Source organism: Schistocerca serialis, chromosome 9, assembly GCF_023864345.2.
Source record: "Schistocerca serialis cubense isolate TAMUIC-IGC-003099 chromosome 9, iqSchSeri2.2, whole genome shotgun sequence".
Lineage (NCBI taxonomy): Eukaryota > Metazoa > Arthropoda > Insecta > Orthoptera > Acrididae > Schistocerca > Schistocerca serialis.
The window spans coordinates 443,863,153-443,874,984 of record NC_064646.1 but is presented as its reverse complement, the minus strand read 5'-3'; the positions used below and the strand labels follow the sequence as shown (position 1 = coordinate 443,874,984).

The window sequence follows — 11,832 nt, the reverse complement described above, 5'->3', positions numbered from 1 at the left end:
TGACGATACGAATTTTTGAAGGCGCTAGTTTTTGGTCCTCTCGTATTGTACATGATTGCTTTCTGGCCTTCTCTCCCGTTTATATGCAGATTTTTCAAATTGTATGAACAAATAATGTCTCTTACACTTGACGGTCACCTAAAAGATTCACTTGTGCAGTCGGCATAAACAGATGTTAAGTATCCAGAATGAGATTTTCACTCTGCAGCGGAGTGTGCGCTGATATGAAACTTCCTGGCATATCAGCGCGCACTCCGCTGCAGAGTGAAAATCTCATTCTGGAAACATCCCCCAGGCTGTGGCTAAGCCATGTCTCCGCAATATCCTTTCTTTCAGGAGTGCTAGTTCTGCAGGGTTCGCAGGAGAGCTTCTGTAAAGTTTGGAAAGTAGGAGACGAGGTACTGGCGGAAGTAAAGCTATGAGGGCGGGGCGTGAGTCGTGCTTGGTTAGCTCAGTTGGTAGAGCACTTGCCTGCGAAAGACAAAGGTCCCGATTCCGAGCCTCGGTCCGGCACACAGTTTTAATCTGCCAGGAAGTTTCAGATGTTAAGTAATTTAGTATATAACATATCAGCTAAGTTTATATCTGTATACACCACAGTCGACATAATTGTCTTGAGGGGTTCAGTAACTTTATAGATATTTCAGATCATTCTCATTCATTGTTCCAGCCAAGCTGCATATTTTTAAATAGATCACATGTTTTGAACCCTCTGGATTATCTTCAGACCTAAGTAGTTTTGTCAGCAGCCCGTTTTATTTACTCCGAACCGTATATCAGAGCAGTCTGATATGTGCTTTTGAGTACTCAAGACGAGTTCCTGACTAATCTACTAAGATCTGAAGATGATCAAGAGTTCTCTGTTAGTGGTTCTCAGTAGACAAGATGGGCTGCTGACTCAATTCTTCTGATATGTGTTTCTGAGTACACAAGATGGGGTGCTGACTCAATTACTGAGATCTGTAGATAGTCCAGAGTAGCTAGGTATGTGGTTCTGACTAGACAAGACGAGCTGCTGACTCACCTACTGAGATCTGAAGATCATCCAGAGTAGTCTGATACGTGGTTATGAGCAGACAAGACGGCATGCTGACTCCACCACTGAGATTTGAGGGTGATCCAGAGTGATCTGATATGTGTTCCCGATAGACAAGATTGACTGTTGACTCAGTTACTCTTATAAGTGGTTCTGAGTACACAAGATGGGCTGCTGACTCAACTACTGAGATGTGAAGATGATCGAGAGTAGTCTGCTATGTGGTTCTGTGTAGACAAAACGAGCTGCTGACTCAGCAACTGAGGTCCAAAGATGATCCAGAGTAGTCTGATACGTGGTTCCGAGTAGACAACATTGGCTGCTGATACAATTACTGAGATCTGAAGATAATGTTCAAATGTGTGTGAATTCTTAAGGGACCAAACTGCTGAGGTCATCGGTCCCTAAGCCTACACACTACTTAACGTAACTTAAACTAACTTACGCTAAGGACAACACATACACCCATGCCCGAGGGAAGACTCAAACCTCCAATGGAGGCAGCTGCCTGGATCGTGACAAGAAACTTCAGAGCGCATGGCTACCCCTTGCGGCTCTGAAGATAATCCATTGTAGTCTGATATGAGGTTCTGTGTAGACAAGATGAGCTGCTGTCTCAACCACTGAGACCTTAGGATGATCCAAAGTACTCTGATAAGTGGTTCTTAGCAGACAAGATGGGATGCTGACTCACATACTGAGATCTTAGGATGAGACAGAGTAATCTGATATGTGGTTCCCAGTAGATAAGATGGGCTGCTGACTTAGTTATACTGATATGTGGTTCTGAGTACACAAGATGGGCTGCTGACTCAATTACTAATCCATTGCAATCTGATATGTGGTTCTGTGTAGACAAGACGAACTGCTCTGTCAACCACTGAGACCTTAGGATGATCCAGAGTACTCTGATAAGTGGTTCTTAGCAGACAAGACGGGGCGCTAACTCACCTACTGAGATATTAGGATGGGACAGAGTACTCTGATATGTGGTTCCCAGTAGATAAGATGGGCTGCTGACTTAGTTATGTGGTTCTGAGTACACAAGATGGGCTGCTGACTCAATTACTAATCCATTGCAGTCTGATATGTGGTTCTGTGTAGACAAGACGAACTGCTGTGTCAACCACTGAGACCTTAGGATGATCCAAAGTACTCTGATAAGTGGTTCTTAGCAGACAAGACGGGATGCTGACTCACCTACTGAGATCTTAGGATGAGACAGAGTAATCTGATATGTGGTTCCCAGTAGATAAGATGGGCTGCTGACTTAGTTATACTGATATGTGGTTCTGAGTACACAAGGTGGGCTGCTGACTCAATTACTAATCCATTGCAGTCTGATATGTGGTTCTGTGTAGACAAGACAAACTGCTGTGTCAACCACTGAGACCTTAGGATGATCCAAAGTACTCTGATAAGTGGTTCTTAGCAGACAAGACGGGGTGCTGACTCACCTACTGAGATCTTAGGATGAGACAGAGTAATCTGATATGTGGTTCCCAGTAGATAAGATGGGCTGCTGACTTAGTTATACTGATATGTGGTTCTGAGTACACAAGATGGGCTGCTGACTCAATTACTAATCCATTGCAGTCTGATATGTGGTTCTGAGTAGACAAGACGACCTGCTGTGTCAACCACTGAGACCTTAGGATGATCCAAAGTACTCTGATAAGTGGTTCTTAGCAGACAAGACGGGGTGCTGACTCACCTACTGAGATCTTAGGATGGGACAGAGTACTCTGATATGTGGTTCCCAGTAGATAAGATGGGCTGCTGACTTAGTTATACTGATATGTGGTTCTGAGTACACAAGATGGGCTGCTGACTCAATTACTAATCCATTGCAGTCTGATATGTGGTTCTGAGTAGACAAGACGACCTGCTGTGTCAACCACTGAGACCTTAGGATGATCCAAAGTACTCTGATAAGTGGTTCTTAGCAGACAAGACGGGGTGCTGACTCACCTACTGAGATCTTAGGATGGGACAGAGTACTCTGATATGTGGTTCCCAGTAGATAAGATGGGCTGCTGACTTAGTTATACTGATATGTGGTTCTGAGTACACAAGATGGGCTGCTGACTCAATTACTAATCCATTGCAATCTGATATGTGGTTCTGTGTAGACAAGACGAACTGCTGTGTCAACCACTGAGACCTTAGGATGATCCAAAGTACTCTGATAAGTGGTTCTTAGCAGACAAGATGGGGTGCTGACTCACCTACTGAGATCTTAGGATGAGACAGAATAATCTGATATGTGGTTCCCAGCAGATAAGATGGGCTGCTGACTTAGTTATACTGATATGTGGTTCTGAGTACACAAGATGGGCTGCTGACTGAATTGCTAATCCATTGCAGTCTGATATGTGGTTCTGAGTAGACAAGATGACCTGCTGTGTCAACCACTGAGACCTTAGGATGATCCAAAGTACTCTGATAAATGGTTCTTAGCAGACAAGACAGGGTGCTGACTCACCTACTGAGATCTTAGGATGGGACAGAGTACTCTGATATGTGGTTCCCAGTAGATAAGATGGGCTGCTGACTTAGTTATACTGATATTTGGTTCTGAGTACACAAGATGGGCTGCTGACTCAATTACTAATCCATTGCAATCTGATATGTGGTTCTGTGTAGACAAGACGAACTGCTGTGTCAACCACTGAGACCTTAGGATGATCCAAAGTACTCTGATTAGTGGTTCTTAGCAGATAAGACGGGGTGCTGACTCACCTACTGAGATCTTAGGATGGGACAGAGTACTCTGATATGTGGTTCCCAGTAGATAAGATGGGCTGCTGACTTAGTTATACTGATATGTGGTTCTGAGTACACAAGATGGGCTGCTGACTCAATTACTAATCCATTGCAGTCTGATATGTGGTTCTGTGTAGACAAGACGAACTGCTGTGTCAACCACTGAGACCTTAGGATGATCCAAAGTACTCTGATAAGTGGTTCTTAGCAGACAAGGTGGGGTGCTGACTCACCTACTGAGATCTTAGGATGAGACAGAGTAATCTGATATGTGGTTCCCAGCAGATAAGATGGGCTGCTGACTTAGTTATACTGATATGTGGTTCTGAGTACACAAGATGGGCTGCTGACTGAATTGCTAATCCATTGCAGTCTGATATGTGGTTCTGAGTAGACAAGACGACCTGCTGTGTCAACCACTGAGACCTTAGGATGATCCAAAGTACTCTGATAAGTGGTTCTTAGCAGACAAGACAGGGTGCTGACTCACCTACTGAGATCTTAGGATGGGACAGAGTACTCTGATATGTGGTTCCCAGTAGATAAGATGGGCTGCTGACTTAGTTATACTGATATGTGGTTCTGAGTACACAAGATGGGCTGCTGACTCAATTACTAATCCATTGCAGTCTGATATGTGGTTCTGTGTAGACAAGACGAACTGCTGTGTCAACCACTGAGACCTTAGGATGATCCAAAGTACTCTGACAAGTGGTTCTTAGCAGACAAGACGGGGTGCTGACTCACCTACTGAGATCTTAGGATGAGACAGAGTACTCTGATATGTGGTTCCCAGTAGATAAGACGGGCTGCTGACTTAGTTATACTGATATGTGGTTCTGAGTACACAAGATGGGCTGCTGACTCAATTACTAATCCATTGCAGTCTGATATGTGGTTCTGTGTAGACAAGACGAACTGCTGTGTCAACTACTGAGACCTTAGGATGATCCAAAGTACTCTGATTAGTGGTTCTTAGCAGATAAGACGGGGTGCTGACTCACCTACTGAGATCTGAGAATGATCAAGATTACTCTGATATGTGGTTCTGAGTAGACAAGACGGGCTGCTGACTCAACTACTGATATCTGATGATGATCCAGATACACTGGTTCTGAGTAGACAAGATGGACTGCTGACGCAACTACTGAGATACAGAGTACTCTGTATGTGGTTCTGAGTGGGAAAGGTTGACTGTTGACTCAATTATTGAGATCTGAAGATGATATAGAGTACTCTCATATGTTGTTTTGTTGTTCTGGGAAGACAAGACGGGTTGTTCACTCAACTACTTAGACCTGAGGTGGTCAGATTACTCTGATATGTGGTTTTGAGTAGGCAACACAGCTTGCTGAAGTAGCTATTTAGATCTTTAGATGATACGAATACATAGTGATCAAAACACGTAATCTAATTAAGAACATACATCTGATACGGAACAATGAGTGAGAATTATTTTAAATCATATCTGTATGTATTATTTAGGTTACACTGTCACTTACTTTCGTCTGAAACGACTATGATATCCTACAATCGATACATCCCACTCAACAGTAGCCGACCAGGATGTTCACATGTGCACTTTTTCCACTAAGCTGTCCTTTCTGGAGTGTCCAGTGCAGCGCAGCGTCGTTTTTTTTCCCCAGTATTTACTGCCGGCTGTGCTTATACTACCAGGTGGTTGCTGTGGATGATGAAATTTCCGTGGCTGCGCGATCTGGCTCTTGTACATGTAGCAGTATAGAAAACTTCCCGTACTGTCGGTCATGGGATAGACAATTGTCGTGAAACTGCACGAGCACTAGTGCTGCCGGGAGCACGTGCTGCATCGTCAGTTACAGGAAAAGCAGCCCAGTCAGTAACTACCACTGGGACTGGACGCCTTCTTCTTCAGGTGCCACACCGAGTTCACATGTGTTTTCTAATTTCATTATCACCTTCTTTAAATCATCTACATCAGGCTTCTCCTCAGACCTTTCAGTCGGCGATACTCTCTTAATGCAGTACGCTAGTTGCTGCCGTTCACATAAAGCACGTTCATTAACAGTGGACGGTTTCTTTTTTCGACAGCAGGACTATTCACTCACGTTATGGTTTGTCAAACAACAGCGTGGATGTCGTCCCCTCACACAGTGTACAGCGCCAGATTTGCATCTGGTTCCATAATTGGAGCTAATTTGTTTTCAGCGTAAACCGGTTGTGCATTAACGCATTAGTATATCTACCAAGTTTGCTTTCATGCGATAATTACACCCCATACTGGACCTCCGCGAGTAGTGTGCAGGTTAATTACTGTAACCAACCGGTACCAGGAGGTCGGCGAAGTCTCTTCCTGTGCTCGTTGTGCTCCTGGGTGTGCTTTTGGCGTCATACAAGGAAACTAATACATACTGAGTCACGACACCGGCTCATTTTTGTCACTTTGGGACAGCTAGGTACAAAGACTATGGTGAATTTCTGGTGTAATCTGAAGAAGTCTATTTACAACGAAACCGGATGAGGCGTAATCAACGTACCTGAAACGCATCTGTGGTGACTTTTACATTATTCAGCTGCTGAGCACAAAGTGGTGGAGGCTATGTGATTACTAGAACGTTACGAGAACTCTTCCCGCGGTGCCATGCCGAGCTGTGCTCCCATTTCGGAAGCGTCAGACCGACCAAAGCGTAGCGATGGTGCACTGCCTCGCCCCCCGCCCCCTCCCACAGTCCCGAAATTCTCCGGGCTAGACTTCCCTTTTTCAGATGAGCAGGCGATCAGTTGTACCACACTCCTAACATCAGAGGGTTGCGACACTCGCTGCTCTGAAAAATTGTCGTCTTACAGCAGGAGTGACACCTGCGCTCCTAGCGGCGAGAGGGCCAGTCGTCTCGTAAAGTCATATACGCTGGAACAATAACGTTTACGCCTGAAGCGTTCGTACGATCCCAAGGGACATGAATGATAGTAAAATAAATGTCAACGGAACCAAAAGTCATCAATGAAATGTTGCCAACTACAATGTATTAATGAAGAAACACTTCCGAGCTTATTTTCGTCTATCCGTTTCGCTCCCCACCCCCTTTCTCCACCTCCATCCCAATTTACTTTTCAATCACATCCTTAACTGGCTGATCAATAAATCAATATCGTATCTGTGGTGTCACCGCCAGACACCACACTTGCTAGGTGGTAGTTTTAAATCGGCCGCGGTACATTAGTACATATCGGACCCGCGTGTCGCCACTGTGTGATCGCAGACCGAGCGCCACCACAAGGCAGGTCTCGAGATACGGACTAGCACTCGCCCCAGTTGTACGGACGACTTTGCTAGCAACTACATGGACGAAGCATTGCTCATTAGCCGAGCCAATAGTTAGAATAGCCTTCAGCTAAGTCAATGGCTACGACCTAGCAAGGCGCCATTAGTAACATTGCCTGTATCTAAAGAGTCTCACTTGTATCGCCACAATCTCCAGATGTACCAAAATGATGGATTAAAGTTAAGTATTCCAGGAGCTACGTACTTTTCTTTATAGCATTCATTACGTATCCTGTTTCAGACCTCACGCCATCCAACTTTAATTTAGCGCGTGCCTTTCGGCTTCCTCTCATTGTGTCTAGGCTGTCTTGTCTAGACACAACAGTATCTTCTTTTAGTATTGGGATCCAATATTTCTTAAATATATGTTTCTCTCTCTTCTTCTGCTATCTACGGTTTTTCTGTGGCTCTCTTTCCTTATTATCATAAGTGCTTTCCTCGCCTTATGACAATTCTGCATACTCTTAGATTTAACGCTTTCGTGATAGATGGGGTATACACACTGTAAGAAAAAGAAATGACGCAGCACGAACGAATTATGAGAACAGGACGGAAGCCGGTATATGTAATGTAGATGCACAGAGAAAGAAATGTTTACAATTGAGAAAAGTTGGATGATTTATTCAAGAGAAAGAGCTTCAAAAATTGAGGAGGCAGTCACGCGCTGGTCCACCTCCGGCCCTTATGGACGCTGTTATTCGGCTTGGCATTCATTGGTAAAGCTGTTGAATGTCCTCGTGAGGGGTATTGTGCCAAATTATGTCCAACTGGCGCGTTAGATCGTGAAAATCCCCAACTGGTTGGAGAGCCCTGTCCATACTGCTCCAAGCGTTCTCAATTGGGAGACATCCGGCGACCTTGCTGACCAAGCACGAAGACAACCAGTAGAGACTCTCTCGATGTGTAGGCGGACATTATCTTGCTGAAATGCGAGTCCAGGACTGTATTCTGACGATTGAGTTTGAACGGTATGCCTCAGGAGGATATCCAGAAACTTTATCAGTAAATGACATGCCAAATAACTGCTCGCGAAGGGCCAGAGATGCAGCAACGCTTTATTATTTGCTCAATTTGTGAAGTTATTTCTGTTTAATAAATTATTAAATTTTTTCATGAAATTGTAATCATCTGTTCGTCTGTATATGCCCACCACATCTAACGATTTCCGATCCAATTCCGATAATTCCTTCGTAGTACGTCGTTTTTTTTCTCGTAAAGTATAAAAGCGTAATACGCAGTTTTGAACACTAGAACATCTAGATCCCACACCTTTGAAGTGGTACTATCAAGACAGAAGCTTTCGGAGCACGGAGAAAAAATACTACCTACTACGGAGTGGAAGGCTGTGAGCGATCAAATGGGCACAGAGCGTGCGTTTAACGAAAATCGGTTCAAAAGAGCGTTTTCTCCGTTCCAAGACCATCTGAAGCAACTATTTGTGTTTTCTTATACACCAGCAACCCCTACATCCGATTCTTTAAAGAACTCAACCCCCATGTCTAAAAGAACTTCAAAAGTCTGATTACTTTACAAATCAGTTAACGGGCTACTACATATCTGACGTTAAGCAAGTAAGCGAGAAAAATTTTCCTGTACGTTTGAAATTATGCGCCAAGTTTGTTTGAAGTCGCTACGTGCTCTCACTCACAAATAGCGAATGAATATACACTATGTGATCAAAAGTATCCGGACACCTGGCTGAAAATGACTTACAAGTTGGTAGCGCCCTCCATCGGTAATACTGGAATTCAATACGGTGTTGGCCCACCCTCAGCCTTGATGTCAGCTTTCATTCTCTATGCTGGAAGGCTTCTTGGGGAATGGCAGCCCATTCTTCACGGAGTGCTGCACCGAGGAGAGGTATCGATGTCGGTCGGTAAGGCCTGCACCAAGTCGGCGTTCCAAAACATCCCAGAGGTGTTCTATAGGGTTCAGGTCATAACTCTGTGCAGGCCAGTCCATTACAGGGATGTTATTGTCGTGTAACAACTCCGCCACAGGTGCTCGATCGTGTTGAAAGATGCAATCGTCATCCCCGAATTGCTTTTCAACAATGAGAAGCAAAAAGGTGCTTAAAACATCAATGTAGGCCTGTGCTGTGATAGTGCCACGCAAAACAAGGGGTCCAAGCCCCCTCCATGAAAAACACGACCACACCATCTCACCACCGCCTCCTAATTTTACTGTCGGCACTACACACGCTGCCATATGACGTTCACCGAGCATTCCCCATACGCACACCCTGCCATCGGATTGCCACATTATGTACCGTGATTCGTTACTCCACGCAATATTTTTCCACTGTTCAGTCGTCCAAAGTTTACGGTCCTTACACCAAGCGAGGCGTCGTTTGGCATTTACCGGCGTGATGTGTGGCTTATGACCAGCCTCTCGACCATGAAATCCAGGCTTTCTCACGTACCACCTATCTGTCATAGTACTTGCAGTGGATCCTGATGCAGTTTGAAATTCCTGTGTGACCTTCTGGATAGATGTCTGCCTATCACACATTACGATCCTCTTCAACTGTCGGCGGTCTCTGTCAGTCAGCAGACGAGGTCGGCCTCTACGGTTTTGTGCTGTACGTGTCCCTTCACGTTTCCACTTCACTATCACATCAGAAACAGTGAACCTAGGGATGTTTAGGAGTGTGAAAATCTGGCGTACAGACGTATGACACAACTGACACCCAATCACCTGACCACGTTCGAAGTCCGTGATTTCCTCGGAGCGCCCCATTCTGCTCTCTCACGATGTCTAATGACTACTGAGGTCGATGATATGAAGTACCTGGCAGTAGGTGGCAGCACAATGCATCTAATATGAAAAAAGTGTTTTTGGAGGCGTCCGGATACTTTTCATCACATAGTGTAGTTTGGGTGACTTGCTCTCCGTGACTTGCCTCAAGATATATACACAGTATCTAAATCTGATACTTGTCTTACCGTGTTAAACTTTCAACACAGGTTTAAACTTCTTAATGAGTAGGTTATTACACGACTTACAATTTTTGAATTTTGAATAACTGCATGGAGTATTGAAAATAATTTTTTGTTGCCTCTGAGAGCTAATAGATAATCGTCTCGCTACTAGCATCGTGGCTTGGTTAGCTGTTTAATAATACGGGTCATGTAAGAGTAGATTTTTTTGAAACATTAATTCACTCCTCAGTAATTCTGCTCATTTGTACATAACTTATATTTAGTGCAGCGTGTATGTGCCAGCAAACATCCTGGAATTTGGAAAGATTAGCATGTGAGTTGCCAAAACCATCTCGAAAATTTATGTTGAAAATTTGTGTGCTATTTTCGTGTTACTGATTGTCACCAGCATAAATCTGTTCTGGCATCGATGTCTCGTACTTCTGAGTTTTGTGTTTATTTTTTCTTGATAAATGTAAATTTAATGTTTATCTTGTTCCATGGTCATGGACAGAGTTGTTTGTACAGTAGTTATCAAGCTTACTTTTGGCTAATAATGATCCCAACCTCGCCAACGGCCTTGCCGCAGTGGTCACACCGGTTCCCGTCAGATTACTGAAGTTAAGCGTTGTCGGGCTGGGCTAGCACTTGGATGGGTGACCATCTGGTCTGCCTAGCGCTGTTGGCAAGCGGTGAGCACTCGGCCCTCGTAAGGCAAACCGAGGAGCTGCTTGACTGAGGAGTAGCGGCTCCGGTCTCGTAAACTGACATACGGCCAAGAGAGCAGTGTGCTGACCACACGCCCCTCCATATCCGCATCCGGTGACGCCTGTGGGCTGAAGATGACACGGCGGCCGGTCGGCACCGTTGGGCCTTCATGGCCTGTTCGGACGGAGTTTAGTTTAGTTTAGTTTTAATGACTTCAACCTCAGTTTTGCAAATAATCGAACTCCATTGTACAAAACGTCTGACCACTTTAGAAACGCGTTAAATATTTGATGTTAAGAATGTAAAACCTATGTGGCTGAAGATCCGAGACCCTAATTATTTTGGTTTTACTAGAGCTTTGAAATTATGTTTAAAGTTTGTTGAGTCACTGGATGGATGTCATCTGAGTAGTTTGTATGCCGCTAGTTACACTTCCTCAGAACATAGACATAGTTCCTAACTTTAATACTTGTCTACTGCGTTAAACCTTTAATGTGCGATCATTCCTCTTACTGGGCAGATGACAGCATCTTAAATTTTTGAATTCGGTCAGTAATCATACCTTCTTCTTGTTACTGGCTTTCTCCTGTGCTCCACAGGGTCTGTGGTTTTGGCGTTGTTAGTGGCAGTGGGTGCCCGGATGATATCGTTCCTGTCGCTACCATTTCTCCCTGCGACGGAATTTGTGCACCAACTCTGTTTGTGTGCAGTATTACAGCTCATGTAAGTGTATAAGACCGTTTTGTTAATGTTTGCGAAGTGTGCACCTGAAGCCGTACGTGGGTACCAGCCCGGTATTGGCGTCGTCGGGTGTGAGAAACTGCCTAAACACCGCGTGGAGCCTGGCCGGCGCACCAGCCGTCCACGTTAATCCGCCGAGTGAATTCGATACGGGGCCAGCGCCTCTCCCCGTCTCCCGGAAGTGGGCGCTCTAACGCGCTCGACTATTCGGGCACGTCAGTCAACAGTTATATGAAATACTCAAAACCAGATTTTGTTTGCACCTTGGAAATCGTTAGATACGAAGTCTGCAGCGTACAGTGGAAATGCGCTCTAGTTTAGCCGTTTAGTAATACAGATGTGCGTAAATGGCTAGTAAA

General features: G+C 44.7%; 1 pseudogene; it reads left to right on the top strand.

Annotated features, from left to right (window-relative positions):
• The first annotated feature begins 10,594 nt into the window (after positions 1 to 10,594).
• On the top strand, positions 10,595 to 10,712 carry LOC126419980 (5S ribosomal RNA; annotated as a pseudogene).
• The last annotated feature ends 1,120 nt before the right edge of the window (positions 10,713 to 11,832 follow it).